We start from the raw sequence: 18,697 nt of genomic DNA on the forward strand, positions 1-18,697 counted from the left end.
TAACTTTCAATGCAACCCTATGGGGGGGGGGAATGGAGCTCCGATCCGGATCTGGAGCTCCGAGCGGAGCGGAGCGAAAATGGGCGGAGCGTGGGCTGGGCGAAGCGGCCCGCTCCGAAAATCACGGATCTGGAAGTGAAGCGGAGCGGGGGGTCCGTGCACACCCCTACTGTGAACGGACTTTTCCCAGTGTTTTTTAAAACAGTAGCCCCACCAAATGCACAAACACAACCTGAAATCATATACTAAGCAAATAAATAACAGATAGGAAACACAGCACTGCTACCCACCCTAACCTTGGTGAACGACTGAATAGATGTGGTACAAGGGGATGAGGTCCCCTAGGGCATGTGGACGTGCCCAGTGCACACACTCTCCCACCCTGGAGGGTCATCAGAGCCCTCCAAAGAGTAACCCAGTGGAGAGACTGAAGCTAATGCCTATCATGAGTTGAAGTGGCAGGTCGCTTCTTAACACTGGTACTTACTTAGGGCCAGTGAACAATTGGCATATCCCCCTCCCCCTGGGCATGTCCACTTTCCTCTTACTGGTAAAAAGACAGACATAGCCTTTTTAAAAAAATTCTTCTTGTTTATTCAGTAACACTGCTGCTTTTAATTCCACCCCTCCTTTGCTTATTTATTTATTTATTCCATTTTATATTTACACCCAATAGCCCAAGCTCTCCTGGCTTTTCCTCTTCAGTGAAGTCAGGCAGGCTTTCATTGTGGTTCAACTCCTTATTGTTGTTGTTGTTGCTATTGTTGCTATTAATATTAATTAATACTGCTATTAACATTATTATTTTGTTGTTTAGTAATGGCTGTGATCACAGTGCAGTCAATCAACTCTGAAGCAAGGATCACAAAGCTTTACTCTTATCCTCGTAGCCTCCTAGTTATGGGATGCAAAAGAAAAGGCATCTCTCTGTGCTGCTCCCACCTCACAGGGGTGGTTTGCATTACTGGCTTGGAAACTATTCTTGGCTCACTTCCTTGTGCCCCCAGAAATGTCTGCTGCCTGCCTGCCTTCCCTCCTCCCCTGCCCACCTCGCAGGGATGGTTTTTGTGTGTCTTGCTTTGACTCAGGGGATAAGTCCTTCCTGCGCTCACTTAGACTTTTGGAAGTTCCAAATCAATTTTTCAAGTGTGGAAGAAGATTCATATAGGTTTATCTACTCCCCAATTCATGGCATGATGGGATTTCCTTTGAAATGGCCCCATTGAGCTGTCTGCAGCTTTATATCCCAGAGATACTGGGATGTCAGATTTTCAAAAATTCCCTCAAAATCAGGGGATACTTGGATTGGATTGAGTCTTGGCATGCGTGTGTATACGTCCATGAGGTGTCATGGTGCCAAACTTGAGGTTTCTAACTTTAACAGAAAAAAAGTTGTAGACTTTTTTGGATTTCAATGCAAGCCTATGGGGGGGGGGAAGCGGAGCTCCGATCCGGAAGTTGCGGATCTGGAAGAGAAGCGGATCAGGGGGGTCCGTGCACACCCCTACTGCCAAGTACCCTAATTCAGAGAAACTAGGGCAGGGAGGCCATTCTTGCATCTATGCTCTAGCCGCCCTGCATTTTGGCTAGATGGGTGTTTTTGCCTGTCTAGCCAAGGCACTTCAGTGCGGGAGGGAAGAAGACCAGGGCACACATCACACAGCTTTCCCAGTCTCTTCCCCTTCTCTCCCCTCCCCTGGGACTGCAGGGTTCTCCCCATCTCCAGACAAGGTTTCTGAGTGCTGAGATGTAACCAGAACTGAGCTAGGTCTGAGCTGGAGGGAGAGCGCATTGGGAGCATGGTTTCTGCGCTCCAAGGTCAGAACACTGTTTCTGACCTCAAAGCTGAGAAACCTAACAATCCTACCACACACACACACACACACACACACTGTCTAGGGGACAGAGGATTGCTCTCTAACAGAGAGCATTGGGTGTATTGCACTGTAAGGAATTAGTTGAGTTAGACAGTCCAGTATTAAAGAAATTTTGCATTGTTCAATAGAAATGAAATGGGGAAAAAATACTGAATAAGACTTAGAGCTCCATCACACCTACTTTTTATTCCTGGTATGCACCCGCGATTTTGACCTCTGCTTCTTTAGCGCGGCAAGTGCTGGTCCCTTTCACAATCGTCGCCATACCGATGAACCCTCTTTTCACTTGTTTGCTCTCCCACTATTGTGGCTGCCCCCCACCCCGCCCCTTCTCCTTCCCCCTCCAGTTCATTGGTCTTTGTCGCAAGGGAGGCGGGTGAAAATTTGGCTCATTCTCCTCGCATGCCTTGCTGGCCGCTGAGTTTTCAGAGTCCCTTTCTCCTGCAGCAGGTCAGAGGGAAGGTGGCAGCCTTGTGCAAGGGGCGCTGTGCCTTATGGAACTTCACTTTAATGCTTTTAGTGTCACCCTCTGAATTACTTACACACACACACACACACACACACACACATTCCAGTTTAACTCTGCTCCACTTGAGCCGAAACCTAACTGGCCCGCTGGGTCCTTCCCAAATAGACACCTTTTCTTCCCAGGAGGGAACAGAAAGTGGCCTCTGTCTGTGTGTTCAGGAGATAACAGGGGAAAGAGAAGTGGCGTAGCTGGCAGGCGGCTCGGTTGCTTCCAGGCGTGGCCTACATTTAGCAAAAACAACTGTAAACACATTACCAACCCTGCTTTAAAAAAGAAAATCCTGAGCATGTAAATTCTAAATGCACTTAAATCAGTGCTTCCGTCATGACCAGAGGAATGGAACGGAGTGGGCTTTTGCTGCCCAGAGGCCAAACACATTGACTTGGCAATACAGGTTCACATCAATTGGTTTCTAGGAAAGGACATTATTAAAAGTAAACAGAAGAAAATGGGCTTCAGTAACCATGTAAACGCCCACCTTGCTGGCCCCAGACTATAAAGTGCTTTTAACACTAGGGAAGCTGTAGGGAGCAGCATCAACCCTGGTGGGCCTGGCTTGCCTCTGTCAGCCCCACTGCTGAGGCTGAGCTTGTCTGCCTCTGCCCCCATCACCTACTCCTCTCTGGGTGGTCTCTTGGTGCCCACCCCCCACTAGGCTGCAGGGCCTTGGACTTTAGCCCTCATATCCAGCCTTAGGTGCCCCATAGTTGTGCTGGGGGTGAAGTTTTGGTGGGGGATTCTTGCTATTAGGGGAGGTGGCCAGGAGGTCTGTCTTTTTTATAATAAATTTAATAATGCCTTTCCAGATATTTCAAATTGTATCCTGGGAATAGGAGAACTGGGATCACCCTATGAAGAGGAGGACAGGGCTCCTGCATCTTTAACAGTTGCACAGAAGAGGGAAAGTGCAGCAAGTGTCATTTGTATACATGCAGCACCTGGGGAAATTCCCTCTTCATCACAACAGTTAAAGCTGCAGGAGCCCTGCCCTCCTTTTCATAGGGTCATCCTAAACATAACATGATGAGATAACCATTGTTGTAACATATTTTATTTAATGAAAATAACTAAGGAGGACATCTTATCTCTTTATAATGGCATTCACCCTGGACTTGCTGAATCCAAGCCCATCCACAGGCCGTTCTCAACGGAAATCACATGGAAGATGCATTTGTCTTCATGAAACAGCAGAATGAGAGGCCTTTTGGGATATGGAGATTTTTGCAATTCACCCATGTGTGTGAATTGCACGCACAAAACATTTTGTTCGCGCAAAAAAAAGAGGGAGTATTTTTGTAGTGTGTTTTCCATCTAAGGATATAATGAAACAAGGAAAATGGGAAATGAAACAAGGACTGAAGGTCATGGAAGTGGTGTAGTTTTAAAAAAAGTTGATCTGGATTATTCATGTGCTTCTGTCTCTTTAAAAAGTAAGGGATGAGGGACGTCTGGGAAAATGGAGGGAGGAAATCAGGCACCATTTTAGTCCATGTAGTTCTGGTGTCTGTGACTGGAGGTCTCTCAGGGGGCCTTTGCAGAAGGGGAAAAGGGGCCCTCGACAAAGGGAGGTTTGATGCTTAGATTAACCAGTCTGGTCTGGAGAGGAGGGAAAGTGAGGAAGGCTCTGAGCTGCCTTAAGGAGAGATGCTGAGGGGGCCTTTCCCCCCTACATGAAAGAAGGGCAGAATTGTCTCTCCTGCAAAGGAGGCTCCAGAGAAGGTGTAGAGGAGGGTCCCCCTGTCAGCATCGTAAAATGACACCTGTCCCCCAGCACAGTTCAGAGATACTAGGATCCTCTTCAGCTCCCCACTTATGGACAGAAGAGGGTAATCAGGGGAGTTGTGAGCCATGTATACATCTCCACCATAACTCAGAGCCCAGAACCCTTCCCTAGGACCAAGTCCAATCTGCACTTTTCTCCTCACAGACTTTCTGGCGACCCCCACAGCCCAGACTTCCTCACTTCCCACACTGACTTCCCAGAAATGTCTGCCTGCCGTGAATCCCTCACATCCCAGCACGAAAGCGCTTTGGTCAAATCTCTCAGGATTGTGGGGCAGATCTTTCCGTTTGTCTTCCTTTTTCACGCTTTTACGGTCCTTGGACAGGATGAGGCTGGGATGAGCTGTGTCTGGATCCAGAGTGACATTTGCTGTTGGGGATGGAGAGAGAAGTGGGAAAGAGAAGGTCAGCAGAATCCTCTGGGACAATGGCGGAGGTCTTAAGCATTATAACACCCCACAGGAATCAGGGAAAATGAGAAAAAAACCACTATGGCAGCAGCAACATGAAAAACTGAAATCCTCAAAACAGAGTAAACACAACAGCTCCCAAAACCAGTCTCCCCAGACCTCTCCTCCCTTTCCCTCCCTCTGTCCTTCCGGCCCGCCCTGAGTGGCCAAACTCCCCCTCCCCTGTATTCCCCCCCCCATTTCCCTGGGAAGCCCCCACAGCCCCTCCCACTCCACCCCCAATTGAAACTCTGAGCTTCTACGCCAAGCATCTGTTGTTTCTCAAAGTCTCTCCTACTCCTTCATGCCATCTTCAACACAGTTACTTTTTAATTAGTATTTATCATTGTTTTGACTATTTAACTTTGATTCCAAAAATCACTGTCTAGTGTTTTTCTCCTCCATTTCCTTCCACAGCCCCTGATGAAGGACAATGTCCTAAACGCATTGAGTACATTGAAGAACTGAATTAAGAATAAAAATATAGATTTATAGCTCCAGAACCTACCATGAAATGGGCCTTTTCTGCTGTGGCACCCTAGTTGTGGAACGAGCTTCATAAAGAGGTTCGGCTGGTGCCTTCTTTGTGCTCATTCTGAGTCAGGTGGAGACCTTTTTCTTTTCCCAGGCATTTTAGCCTTCCCCTCTTATAGCTCTATTGTTTTAAATCTGCTGTTGCAATTTAAATCTCTTTGTTGCTGCTAGGTTTTATTCTGGTTGTCCTTTTATACTGTAGTTTTAAGCTATTATATTTTATATTATATAAATTTCATTATATTTTATATTATAAAATATAATAGCTTTGATTTGTGGCTTTGATTTTGTACTTTGTGATTTTCATTTTTGTGAACTGCCCAGAGAGTTTCAGCTATTTTGCTGTATAGAAATGTAATAAAATTAATAAATCATAAATAAATTAGCGTTACCAGTATGGAGGGTCCGAACTCTACCTCTATCTATGCTCAACCTGTATGTTTATCAATAAATTCTAACATTATTAAATACCATTAAGTCTCCAGTGACCAGGCTCTATGTTGGTCAGACTCTCCTGTCTCTTTGAATGTTCCTCCGTGAGACGCTTCTGCCTGCCCAAATTTGCCTGGATGGCCAGAGCTCCACACGATTGGGAGCTTTGCTTTCTCACATGTTCTGACTGTATGGAGCCCTCCCTAGGCACAGTCACCTCTATATGTGGGCACATGTTGCAAAAGTGCATCTCAATGACTGGAAAGTATGGAAGGGAGGAGTCCTTTCGCCCACTATCTGTGCCTTCATTGTACATATGGAGAGCCCAAACTTCAAAGTTAACCTATTTATAGTTCCAAATGGTGCAGGAATGAAATATTTAACCCCAATGAAATACAGTCAACAAAATGCTTGACCAGTCCACATCCCTCCCTTGAACTTGGTTCTCATTGGAAATTTACCTCTCTTCAGATGTAGTCCAGGTAGCAGCACATCTGGGGAAGGAAAGTATAGAAACTTTAACATGTGACATCTATGAATCAAGTAGAAACCAATCTGGCAAATAACAGCCCAATCCTATGCATGTTTCTCAGTGAACTGCTTCATGCCAGCTTCCAGATTCAAGCCCCAAAGTGCAGCTTTTCATTTTGTCAGTCTGAGCCAGGGGGGGTACCAAAGTTCCCTATTTACAGTTTCTTGGAGGGTTCTGGGGATTAGGAAAGGAATTGGGAATTATGCACTGGTAGGAACCAGAGAAGAGAGTTTATGCTCAGGCTGTTGAGGGCAGCAAACACGTGTCCCAGGAAAGCCTCCCATCCATGTGCTCATTCTGAAGTTGTAAAGACATTCCCAAATCAGTTAACAATAATAAAAAACAATTTAACAAAAAATAATTTGCCCTTTCTCCGCTGTGGCACCCCGGTTGTGGAACGAGCTCCCCAGAGAGGTCCGCCTGGCGCCTACACTGTACTGCTTTCATCGCCAGCTGAAGACCTTTTTATTCTCTCAGCATTTTAACACTTAATTTTAACTTAAATTTAAATTTTACTGTTTTAACTCTGTATTTTAATCTTATATCAACTTTGCTGTGTGGTTTTATCCTGGTTGCGCTTTTTATATTGTATTTCATAATTGTGTTTTAACCTGTTGGGTGTTTTGCTGTGGTTTTAATTTTTGTGAACCGCCCAGAGAGCTTCGGCTATTGGGCGGTATAAAAATGTAATAAATAAATAAATAAATAAATAATTTAAAATAAGAAAAAAATAGGTAGATACGAGGGGGAAACCCACAGAAGGATAAAACACACACACACACACACACCTTAAAAGCAGCAAGAAAAAATCACTTAATAAAAAAATCTGATTTTATATGGAACTTCTCACTAAAATTGATTTTATATGGAACTTCTTACTAAAATTGATGTCTATATTGGTCAATTGGAAGAGAGGTCATGTAACACCTATATTTAAAAAGGAATGCTGAGGGGCGTTGGTTCCTTAACTTAACATCACTCTCAGGTAAATCAGTCAAAATCTTTATTACTGCTGGTAATAGATAAACATATAGAAGAACAAACCTTGCTGAGGAAGACTCAGCATGGCTTGCACAAACTGAAGTCCTGCCTCATCATCCTTTTAAAATTAAGGGTTTTAAGAAGCAAGTCAAGGCTGTCCAGGATCAAGCCCTTCTCTCTCAAGGGGCTAATCCAGACGGCCCTTCCCTGCGCAGTGAGAGAAGCAACACCAACAGCAGGGCAGGAATGCAGACGTGGCCCCTTCCAGGAGCCGGCAGAGGGTGAAGTGCAGCCCTGTCATCTCGCAAGAAGACATGGAGCTCTCGGGAGATTGTGATGGTTGCAGCACTACTGATGGCAGGTCTGGCTGGGAGGCTGAGCAGCAGGAACCTGCTGCTCATTCACCCCCTTCCCTAGTACAAAGGAAGGTCAAAACAGGATGGCAAATGAGGAGCAAAAAGCAGAACCCGGATAGAAGCCTTATTTAATTCAACTTTCTATGGCTGGATCAGCCCTGAGGAGCTACAGAGGCAGCCTTGTAAATCTTATGTACTTGGAGCTCCAAAAAGCTTTTGAAAAGCTCTTTCAACAAGTGCTCCTGTATCTGCTTAGCTGTCATTCAATTCAGTTAGTGCACCAGTCCTCATGAATTCATAACTGTTTGAGGCAGGGGTGTTTAAAGCAGGCCTAATCCAACGCATGGGGCACCACAATCTGACCCGCGCAGCCTCTTGGTGTTCCTCCAGGGCAGCCTTTCTCAACCTGGGGCGCTCCAGATGTGTTGGACTACAACTCCCAGAATGCCCCAGCCAGCTCTGCTGGCTGGGGCATTCTGGGAGATGCAGTCCAACACATCTGGAGCGCCCCAGGTTGAGAACCACTGCTCCAGGGGATTGAGTTTAGTCCTCAAGCCTTTCAAGGGTCCATCAACCCTTTCCCCACTAGTATTCTATATATTTCACTCATCAACCCTTTTAACCCTGTTCTTTTCTCCCTATCATTTTCTTTCTTAACTATTAATTCCTCAAACTTCGTCAATTCTCTACAATCTCCGTTATCTCTTACCCACTTTTTAGTCCACTGTTCTAATTGCCAATAATTTAACCAAGTTAATTTTTTATCTTTAAGGACCTCTTCCATATCCTCTCTTGTATTCATTCCTCTTAACCATTCCCTTAATTTCATTTTATTTTTTTCTATTAAAATTTTACTTAATCTACTCTTTAATTCCTCCGGGAAATTCTTACCCTGGTATCTGTTGGAAGACAAATACTGCCAAAAGCAGCCCTTCCAAGAAATCCCTGACATGTGTGGGTGATAAGTTCCTCCTACAGAAAGTGGAGGAAGGAACTAGAGGATTGGCTGTCCTTGACTTGATATTGACCGATAGGGATGACTTAGTGGATAAAGTGGCAGTTACGGGAACTCTGGGAGAAAGTGACCACGTCATACTTGAATTCTTGATTACAAAGGAGACAAAAGCGGAGTGTAGCCATACACGTACTCTGGATTTTAGAAAAGCTGATTTTAATAAACTCAGAACTATGATAAGTAAGGTCCCATGGCAAGTGAGCCTAACAAGAAAAGGAGTGCAGGATGGGTGGGAGTATTTTAAAAAGGAAATTTTAAAGACACAGTTACAAACAATTCCAACAAGGAGAAAAGGTAGACGACAACAGAGGAAACCAATATGGCTCCACAAAAAGCTTAGAGATGACCTGAAAACAAAAAAGGATACATACAGGAAGTGGAAGGAAGGCCAGGCTACAAAAGAAGAGTACAGACAGGAGGCACAGAAGTGCTGAAATGGCATTAGGAAGGCTAAAGCTGAGAATGAGCTGAGATTAGCGAGGGATGCTAAAAGCAATAAAAAGGCTTTCTTCAGATATGTGAGTAGTAAAAGACAGAGGAAAGAAATGGTGGTTCAGCTGCTTAATGAGGATGGCAAATTGATAACAGATGACAAAGAAAAGGCTGAAGTGCTCAATTCCTTCTCCGAAAAGAGGGTTTATGACCTCCCTGTAAAAGAAGCACAAGTTGAAGGGTCAGGATTGCAGTTTGAGATTGATAAACAATTGGTCAGGGAACACCTACTTTCTTTGAATGAGTTCAAATCTCCAGGGCCCGATGAACTGCATCCTAGAGTAATGAAGGAACTAGCAGAAGAACTCTCAGAACCTTTGTCTATTATCTTTGCGAAATCATAGAGGACGGGTGAGGTGCTGGACGACTGGAGGAGGGCTAACATTGTCCCTATCTTCAAAAAGGGCAAAAAGGAGGAACCTGGGAACTACAAACCAGTCAGTCTGACATCCATCCCTGGGAAAATTCAGGAGCAGATTATATAGAAGTCAATCTGTAAACACCTTGAAAACAATGCAGTGATTACTAGAAGCCAACATGGATTTGTCAGGAACAAATCCTGTCTGACTAATTTGATCTCATTTTTTGATCGGGTAACCTCCCTTGTGGACTGTGGGAATGCTGTGGATGTCATATATCTTGACTTCAGCAAAGCTTTCGACAAAGTGCCCCATTATATTCTGATTAACAAACTAGCTAAAAGTGGGCTAGATGGAACAACTATTAGGTGGGTTCACAGTTGGCTACAGAATCGGACTCAAAGAGTACTTATCAATGGAACCTTCTCAAACTGGGGAGAAGCAATGAGTGGGGTGCCGCAGGGCTCAGTCCTGGGCCCAGTGCTCTTCAACATTTTTATTAATGATTTGGACAAGGAGGTGCAGGGAATGCTTATCAAATTTGCAGATTGCACAAAACTGGGTGGGATAGCGAATAACCTGGGAGACAGAAATAAAGTTCAAAGTGATCTTGATACGCTGGAGTGCTGGGCTGAAAACAACAGAATGAAATTTAATAGGGATAAATGCTAAGTTCTACATTTAGGAAGTAGAAACCAAATGCACTGTTACAAGATGGGGGATCCTTGGCTCAGCATTACTACAAACGAGAAGGATCTTGGAATTGTAGATTACAAGCTGAATATGAGCCAACAGTGCAATATGGCTGCAAGAAAGGCCAATGCTATTTTGGGCTGCATTAATAGAAGTATAGCTTCCAAATCGCATGAGATACTGGTTCCTCTCTATTCGGCCCTGGTTAGGCCTCATCTAGAGTATGCCCAAACATGCCCAGTTCTGGGCAACACACTTCAAGAAGGACACAGACAAGCTGGAGCATGTTCAGAGGAGGGCAACCAAGATGATCAGGGGTCTGGAAACAAAGCCCTATAAAGAGAGTCTGAAAGAACTGGGCATGTTTAGCCTGGAGAAGAGAAGTTGAAGGGGAGACATGATAGCACTCTTCAAAAACTTAAAAGGTTGTCACACAGAGGAGGGCCGGGATCTCTTCTCGATCATCCCAGAGTGCAGGACATGGAATAACGGGCTCAAGTGACAGGAAGTCAGATTCCGGCTGGACATCAGAAAAAACTTCCTGTTAGAGCAGTGCAACGGTGGAATCAGTTACCTAGGGAGGTTGTGGGCTCTCCCACACTAGAGGCATTTAAGAGGCAGCTGGACAAGCATCTGTCAGGGATGCTTTAGGGTGGATTCCTGCATTGAGCAAGGGGTTGGACTCGATGGCCTTGTAGGCCCCTTCTAACTCTACTATTCTATGATTCTAACCCCCAAACCCCTCTCCAGTCTGGAAAGATGGGAACCAAAATGCTCACGAGGTATTCCTTGAGGAACAGGAAATGGTGGCCGGGCTGCCAAAATGGAAGACTGCTGTTTACTGTTGTTGCCACCAGTTGTAGCAAAATAACATAAATCAATGCCCAGCACTGTATCCCTGCTTCCTTACCTTTGAATTGCTTCATGACTCTCTCCAGAAAGAGATTTATTTCCTGGAAGTCCAAGATCCTCCACTTCAGCACTGGAGGGAAAGCTGCTGGATTCTCCAATGTCTCCTTCTCAGTCCTGGTGGAGAAAAGACAAGAGTAACCCCTCTTCATGGGGGGGGGGGGCATGAGGCAAACTGGCCCACACAGAACCACTTGGGAGCCACACAAGTGTATGTGGCTGGGGGTGAGTGGAGAAGATGGGGTGTTTGTTTGTGTGTAGTCAAGGTTAGTGGTTTGTGTTTTGCCTGTGTGGGGTGGGGGTTGCCTGTGTTGGTGTTTTGGGGGAAGGGTTTTTATGTGTGTTTTGGGGCGAGATGTTCTGAAGACAGAGAAGAGACTTCAACCAGATGTGATTAAAGGGATGAAGAAAAGGAGTGCTGGTCCCTTTTTTAATCTGTGAGATGAGGGAGACCTACGTCCTCTGCCCAGGAGCATGAAGAGAGCCATGTTCTTCCCATGCGATCCAGAACCTTCCCGACATCATGGAAATGAGTGGGATCCACTTACCTCTGCAAGGTGCTTCTCACGTCCTGCAGAGAAAGGAGAGAGAAAAGAGGGAACTCAGTTCCTGCCAGTCACCCCTCTATGGTACCCTGGTCCCTCTCATGCTCAACTGGTGATGCTTTTACATAGCACCCTCCACTCAAACATCCTACAACGGGGGTTAAAGAGGTCTTAGTCAGACTCTGTGGCTTTCACAAGAGAGAGGCACTGACATCCATTTTAAGACAGTGGTCTTCCATTGGTCCAGATCCAAGACCCACGTTGGACTCTCAACCTGCAACATGGGCCCCACTTCCATAATTTCACACTTGTCCAATATGGCAGCAAAAATGGCGGGTTTCTTCTGAGGCTCTAAGCGGCGTTTGCCGGAAAAAGCAATTATCTCTCTTCTAATGGGCATAAATCTTTGAGCAAATGACAGAAAATGATTATAAAAGTCACAGGAGCTGGAAAAGTGGAGAGATTTGAAGAAGGGAGGTGAGATGATTGATGTTTAATACAATGTCTGTGTAAACGGCAACAGTACCAAAAGCGAAAGTAAAGAGCAAACGCTGACGCAGTTTAAAAAGAAGGAATTTATGCTTGCTGGACATTGATTTGTGTTATAACCTTTCACTCTTATCTCACATGGGAACGATTGAAATGCTGGCTTTGTAAGGTGGAAGTTGTTGATTGGATTTATTGGCGTGGCGAGAAGGGGGGGTGAGAAGGTGGAAGAAGCTGCATTCGGCGTTCGGTGAGGGAGATGTGGGAAGCTGAGAGGCTGTGAATGATTAAATCTGATCCCCTCTAGTGAATGCTGTTGTGAACTGGATATTCCCCCCCCCTCGTGAAGAAGGAAAAAGTGTTTGATATATAACAGAGAAGCCAGCATAAGTTGTTAAGGAAGTGAGTTAGACTCTAAGATTTATGCCCTACCCAGAAGGGTCCCATGCCTAACGTTAAAAGAAAGATCAAAAGTTGGGAAAAGCTTAATATACAAAAAAAGAAACCTTCAAATCATTATTTGGCATACCTCTCCCTCCTGGAAAGTACAGCCCCTGGAGTTGAGCAAGAGGAGGAAGATAAAGACCCAGTCTCTTTGGATACAATACCAAATAAAGGAAAAAATATGGCTGAAGGGGGAAAAGAAAGTGGTAGCAACCCTCCCTCTTTGATGGAGATCAAGGCCAGTATAGCTGAAAATAACATTGTTATTTTTTTAAAAAATGGACATCAAATGCGTATTTTAGCGGATAAAACGGCGGAAAATTCGGATAAGATCAAAAAGATAGAGGCTAAAGCGGATTTGGACCAGAAGAAACAAGAGGCTTTTGAAAAATCAACTAATATATAATTTAAAGAATGGGAACTGCGATTGATTGCCTTGAAAGATCAATCTCGTAGATCTTCGTTTTGAATAAAGCAGCTGAAGGAGACGCAGGGAGAAGATCTTAGAGAAATCATCGCGAACTGGTTCAAGGAGCTGATGCCTGATATACCAATAGACGGATCGGATCTGGACCGAGTCCATCGTGTGGGGGGGGCAAAACTACAAAGGGACTAGAGACATTTTGGTGAAATTTGGTAATTATTACAAAAAAGAGCAAATTATGAAAGAATTGAGATCTAAGAATCAGATACAATATAAAGGCAAAGCAGTTCAAATTTTTAATGATCTTTCTCAACACACATTAAATTGGAGACGAAGTCTTAAACCAATAACGGAAACATTAGTGAAGAATAAAATTCCTTATGCATGGGGTTACCCGGTTTTTTTAAGATTTACATACGGGAGGAGGGAACACAGAGTAACCTCATTGGATCAAGGTAAAGAATTACTGAAGAGGCTGGGTCTGGATGGAGAAACAAATGGGGCTGGAGTGGGTGGGGGAGGGAACGAAGCTGGGACATCTGGAGAGTAAGAGAATTGTTAATTAAGTTTGGAGATAATTGCAAATAGAAATGCCAATATAGAGACCTGCCGGCCAGGCGCAGCACTGCCTCCCCCCCCCCTTTAAAGTAGATGGCTGGAGTACTAGACTCATGGGGATATGGGGGGGGATTAGAGTGGGAGGGTGGGGAGGGGGGGAAGGTAGGAGAGGAGGGATTGGGGTAGGAGGGTGGGGGGTTTATGTATGGAGTTTGTGTTTTTATGTAAGCAAGTTTGAATTGCTGAGCACAAGGGATCGGAAGAGATTTCAAAAGGGTGATTATGGATAAAAAGATAAAGGTATCAACACTCAATGTTAAAGGTTTGGGGGCAGTCGTGAAAAGGAAGAGAATAGAACAAATGTTTAATAAAGAGGGATCAGATATTATAATGGTTCAAGAGACACACCAAGGCTCCGAGAATTCGAATATGATAAAATTAAAGTGGTTAGCCTATTATGAAAAGTCATTAGGGACATCGAAAAAAAATGGAGTGGCCACTTTGATTTCAAAAAAAAGTGGGTTTATATTAGAAGAAGTAAAAAAGGATGATAAGGGTAGATATCTCATGTTAAAAGGTAAAATTGAGGGAAAGGTTTATACTTTGATTAACGTTTATGCCCCAAATGAGAGGCATAGAGAGTTTTTTATAAAATTATTTAAAGAAATAGAAGAATTTAAGGAGGGGTATGCTATATTAGCTGGGGATTTTAATATGGTTATGGATAATAAATGGGACAGGTCAAATCCCACTAATGCTGAAAAGAGGAATAATATGATTATATTGAATAAATTAGTAAAAGAAAATGATTATCTAGATTCGTGGCGTTTACTTAACGGGAATAGGCCTGGATTTTCATATTTTTCCCCAGTTCATCATACATACTCCAGGATAGATTATATATTTGTTTCAAAAGATTTTGCAATGAGGATTTGTAAAATGGAAATGGGGGTAATAAAAGTAACTGATCATGCCTTGTTAAGTTTAGAATTTATAGTTAAGAAAGATTATAAAGAGGCATATAGATGGAAACTGAACACAAAGATATTGAAATATAATAAAGTAGTAGATAAAATTCGGAAGGAATTGTCGGAGTCATGGGAAATTAATGAAAAAGGAAGAACAGCTGGGTCAGTCATTTGGGACACCATGAAGGCTGTAGCAAGAGGAATCTGTATTAGAGAAACATGTAGTTTAAAAAGACAACAACGTGCAGAGCAGGAAAAGTTCGAGATAGAAATTAAAAACTTGGAGGAAAGATATTGGCGAGTTAAAGATAAATATAAATTAGTGGAAATACAAGCTAAGAAGAAACAATTAGAAAACTTAAATATAGAGGAGGTTCAAAAGAATTTAATGTATATGAAAAGGGAATACTTTGAAAACAGTAATAAGAACTCGAGGTTGCTAGCCAAGCTCACACAAAAAGAAAAAGGGAGGAATGGGATAGAAACGTTGAAAGATAGCCGAGGGAATTATTGTTATGCAATGAAAGCTAAAATAAAAAATTTTCAGGAATTTTATCAGGAATTGTATAAGGGTAAAGAAATTCAAAAAGAAAAGGTGGAGGAGTATATTGGAAGGTTTATAAAGAAGGGAATAAAATTAGAATATAAGGAGTTAATGGAATCAGTAATAAGTCAAAGAGAAGTTGAAGAGGTTATTGATAAGTTAAAAGTTGGTAAATCACCGGGAGCAGATGGTTTGGGTCCAGAATATTATAAGGTCTTCAAAGATTATTTAGTTCCAAAATTAATGGAACTTTATAATAGGATATTATTAGGAGAGAAGATACCTGAATCATGGGAACATTCAGTGATAATTCTGATCCCAAAACCAGATAAAGATTTGACTAATCCCGACTCTTATAGACCTATTTCGTTAATAAATCAGGATGCAAAAATTTTTACATCTATTATGGCCAAACGGCTAAATAAATTTTTATCAGAATATATAGGAGCAGATCAATGTGGGTTTGTGGTAGGAAGGCATATGCATAATTTAGTGGGAAGAGTTTTAAATGTAATAAATGTAATAAAAAAAGAAAATATTAAGGCAGGTATTATGGCATTGGATATTTTTAAAGCTTTTGATTGTGTGAGCTGGCAGGCACTAAAGAGTATTATAGATAAAATGGGATTTGGAAATAAATTTAAAAATGTAATAGAACAGTTATATTCCCAAAATACGGCGGTAGTGGTGGTAAATGACGGACTTACTGAAAAGATACGACTAGCCAGAGGAACAAGACAAGGATGTCCGCTCTCGCCGGTCCTGTTTGTAATGGTTATGGAAGTTTTGGCGAAGGCACTAAGGGAGGATGAAGAGTTAGAAGGAATTGGAGAGGTAAGGGAAATAAAGTTAAACATGTTTGCGGATGATACTTTATTGACCATTAAGAATCCATTAAGAAAATTAGAAAGAATTAAATATCAGTTGAGGGAATTTGAGGAAATTACAGGGTTAAAAATAAATTGGTCTAAATCAGAGATGATGTTGTTTAACTATACTAAGAAGGAAGAAAAGGATTGGGAATTTAAGGGAATGGAATTGAAAGTTAAGAACGAGATTAAATATTTGGGAATTAAAATTACAAAAAATCTAGAGAATTTAGAAAGGGAAAATTTAACGAGGTTAAAGAAGGAGGTACTAGAGAAATTGGAGAAATATAAAAGATTAAATTTATCTTGGTTTGGGAGAATAGCTTTGATAAAAATGAAGATATTAGCTAAAATTAATTTTGTATTTAGGATGCTACCTATAAAAATATCAGAAACCGAGATAAAAAGTTGGCAAAATATTATTAATAAATATTGTAATGGAGAAAAGAGAGCAAGAGTGAATAAAAATAATTGGTACCTAAGCCAAAAAAAGGGGGGAATGGGTCTCCCAAACATAAAATTATACTACGTAGCAAATAGATTAAGACATGTTGTAGAAGCAATTATGGGAGTAGGAGATTTATATTGGATGGAAGAAAAAATCATAAGTAAGGTAGAGATGAATTTGGAGAATGTTTTTTTTAAAGATGGAGGAAGAAAGTGGGTTGGAAGTATAGATAATCCACTCTTGAGGACTCAATGGGAAATTTGGAGTAAATTTAAAGGGAAGCTGCTTCCGAGCAACTCTCCCTTAGCACCGATAATAATGTTAAAGAATTTCCCAGAGGATCTAAAGGGCAGATTATGTAAAATATTAAAAGAGAAAAATAAAATAAAATTAAAGGATTGGGTAAGAGATATTAAAACAAGAGAGGATATGGAAAATTTGTTAAAGGAGAAGAAGCTATCTTGGCTAGAATATGGTCAATTAGAACAATGGAATAAAAAGTGGATTAAAGATAATAGAATGTGTAGAAAGATGACGAGGTTTGAAGAATTAGTAGTAAGTAAGGAGAAAGGAAAAGGAGGTAGTATAGTTTCAAAAGGATTAATGAGTGAAATATATAAAATATTGTTAGAGAAGGAGTTTAGAGAGAATACAGAGAAAATGATTTGGGAATCAGATTTGAAGATACAAATAGGGCGACAGAGCTGGGAGGGACTATGGAAACAAAGAGTGTTGAGAAGTTTATCAGTAAGAATAAAGGAGAATTATTTTAAAATTTTATGGAGGTGGTACCTAACCCCGGTTAGATTGAATAAGATAAGTGATCAACATTCAGCAAATTGTTGGAGAGGATGTGGGGAAAAAGGAACGTATTTACATATGTGGTGGCAATGCAAATATGTACAAAGATTATGGAAGATGGTGTTCTCAGAAATTGAAGAAATAGTGGGAATGAAAATAGAACAAACACCAAAAATAGCATTGCTGTCACTATTTGAAGATATAAAGTGTGGAAAAGGAACTATAGAGCTGATATCGAGTTTGTTGGTTGCAGCACGATTGATGATAGCTAGGAACTGGAAGATCCAAGGGGAATATTCTATTGAGGAATGGTATAAAGTAGTATGGGACATAGCCATTAATGATAAACTGACATGCAATATTAAGTGGAGAAAAGGCGTAACTAAAATAAATGAGTTCGAAGGAATTTGGAAACAGTTCCTAGTGTTCGTGTTTACTAAGGGAAGTGGGAAACCACCAGCAGAAGAAATGATTAGATTTTGGACTCAAGAATGATCCCGAGGTGGGGGGTGCACTTTTATGTTAAGAACGAAGATGTTGTAGTGTGATAAAGCATATGTAATAGTTTTTGATACTTGTACTCAACAATTATTCAATATGTATGCAGCAGATATTTGATGTATTTTTTTTTCTTATTGTGTTTGTTTCAGTTATATTTTGGAAATGTTTATCTATGTTTATATAGTGTTGAAAATGAATAAAAATTATTATAAAAAAAAAAAATGAGGCAACATTACTGACCTCTTTGCACTTAAAATACTGTAGCACTATAGGCAATAGATGGATATTAATAAAATAAATCTGTAAGCTGTTAAAAGGTAGCTGGATACATTTTTGAGGTATATATAACTTTTCTTTATTTTTATAAAGATAAAAAAGGGATAATCTAAAATATGCAATGCTTACCAAAAGACAGGAACTGTTAAAAGAAAAAACCCTTAGAAAGAAAAAAACCTGTGATAATTCTGCTGTGCTGCAGCAAGGAAAGAAGGCTGAAGGAGGAGCTGCAGCCTGGGAGATGGCAGAACAGGGGGCCCCAATGTTGGTGGCTCTGGGCCCCGTGGCCCCGTAGGCATCTCCAATGGAGCCCATGAAGTCGTCCCCAAGGTGGCCCCTGCAGGCACCCACAGAAGATTTTATTTTTAATTAAGAAATTGTTTCCATTTATTTAATATATGTCAGATATATAGTAATATATAGTAACTAATACATAGTAATTAATACGTATCATATACATACAACTTTCTAACAATAATACATAGGCTTCAACAAAAGTAGATCAAATATTCACATAAGTATCCATTTGAAAGTGCCACTCATCCGAATATTGAAAGCGATGTAAGGTCCTCAATTCATAGCATGAGAGGGGGGAGTTTTTCTCCTTCCAATGTTGTAATATCAATCTTTTAGTTGTCAAAGGGGCTCAGAGAATCCACTTACACTGACCATTTATTAATTTCAATGAGGCAGGCAAATAATTTTAAAGAGCATATACATCAGTGAACATATAGACTGTCCCAGTATAAAGTGTACCTGTGTAATAAACTCCTCCCCAAAAGAATCAACTTGTGGACCGTACAAAACGTATGTCTAAGGCTGCAACCCTTTGGAGATCAGCAGCAGCCTCCGAACTCAGAGGCCTCCGAGGATTCTAATGCAGGGCAGCCAGG

The 18,697-nt window shown here is 41.7% G+C and overlaps 1 pseudogene; it reads right to left on the bottom strand.

Annotated features, from left to right (window-relative positions):
- Positions 1-3,709: 3,709 nt before the first annotated feature.
- The window catches only part of LOC134396061 (zinc finger protein RFP-like), a 31,620-nt pseudogene continuing 16,632 nt past the window's right edge, over positions 3,710-18,697 (bottom strand).

The sequence above is a fragment of the Elgaria multicarinata genome, chromosome 3 (genome assembly GCF_023053635.1).
Source record: "Elgaria multicarinata webbii isolate HBS135686 ecotype San Diego chromosome 3, rElgMul1.1.pri, whole genome shotgun sequence".
In the NCBI taxonomy this organism is placed as follows: domain Eukaryota; kingdom Metazoa; phylum Chordata; class Lepidosauria; order Squamata; family Anguidae; genus Elgaria; species Elgaria multicarinata.